This window comes from Etheostoma spectabile, chromosome 15 (genome assembly GCF_008692095.1).
Source record: "Etheostoma spectabile isolate EspeVRDwgs_2016 chromosome 15, UIUC_Espe_1.0, whole genome shotgun sequence".
NCBI lineage: Eukaryota > Metazoa > Chordata > Actinopteri > Perciformes > Percidae > Etheostoma > Etheostoma spectabile.
This window is the reverse complement of record NC_045747.1, coordinates 6,440,016-6,441,160: the sequence shown is the minus strand read 5'-3', so window position 1 is coordinate 6,441,160 and position 1,145 is coordinate 6,440,016. Positions and strand designations below refer to the sequence as shown.

General features: G+C 33.9%; 1 protein-coding gene across 2 annotated transcripts in view; it reads left to right on the top strand.

Annotated features, from left to right (window-relative positions):
- LOC116702881 (protein Tob1) overlaps positions 1–804 on the top strand; it is a 3,929-nt gene extending 3,125 nt beyond the window's left edge. For both annotated transcript variants that reach the window (XM_032537400.1, XM_032537401.1), the window contains exon 2: positions 1–804. This exon is cut by the window's left edge and continues 1,363 nt beyond it. The gene's annotated coding sequence lies outside the window, so the exon portion shown is untranslated.
- The last annotated feature ends 341 nt before the right edge of the window (positions 805–1,145 follow it).

Sequence of the window (1,145 nt, the reverse complement as noted above, 5' to 3'; positions counted from 1 at the left end):
TAAACAAGAAAAGAATGTCCTGGATACCAGGAAAAGTGACATATCAGCTGTAAGATCTATGGTACGAGTCTAAGAGCATGAGCCCGAGGGTAAATTCCTTTGCCCCCTTGAGTTATACCTTTAGTACAAGATGTCCAAGCTTGGTTACCTAAAATTCAACATGCATCATTGTTATTTCTTTTGCCAACCAAGCACAAAATAATTTTTTTTTTATGTGACTGTTTTAAGATATAAAAAAGACAAAAAAAAACCCACCACAAGTCATGGCCTCTTTCAGTATTTAAACATAACTGGACACCGCCAATTTTTTTCAAGGAATTGGTATAAATAAGTGGGATTTCCTGGTCTTTTTTCTAATTGTATAATTTAATTTGGAACAGAGTTTGTAAAATATCAGAGTATCTATTGTTTCTACTACATGGTATTGCATTTATATCTTTTTACTACTCCAGTGATCTGTGATGGCTGCAGCAACTTTATGTTTTCTTTTTTTATTGAAATTATAAAATAAATCCATCTTTAAAAAAAAAAAACATTGACTATTCTAAAGATTGTGTACAGAATATTCCGTAGTGGTGGGATTTAAGAATATTTGCTTTTTTGAAAAATATAAGAGTTGTATTTTCTGTTAAGAGTTTAAAGATTTTTGCTATATTATGGACAAAATGTAATCGTATATTAATTTTGTACCTACATTGTGCAATACTTGATAAAACAAACGGTATAACAAAGTATTTGGAGTCAGTGTCTTACATGTTAAGAGGGACTGATAGTTTATTAAGTTTGTATTAAAAAGCTTGAAAACAATTACACTGGTTCAGTTTGTCATTGGCTTTTGTGGTCGAGGTGGTTGATACAGGTTTGAAAGGAGGTTCTGCAGAGTATTTTAGGGGTTTCTAACATGTCGGGACAGATCCAGTATTCTGTCCTGAGGTCAGAAGAATCAGGTTTTTCTCAAATACGCCCACATCCATTGTAGTTCACCTGTTTGGTACACTAGTAGTATGTCCTCAGCAAACCGTTTTGACAGTTCACTCACAATAAGTTAGATCAAAAAAAAGAATGATGCTACATTAGACGACATATTGCATACGGCGACAACCTCACCACAAGCCCTCAGCAACATTTGTTCACACCATGCAGGC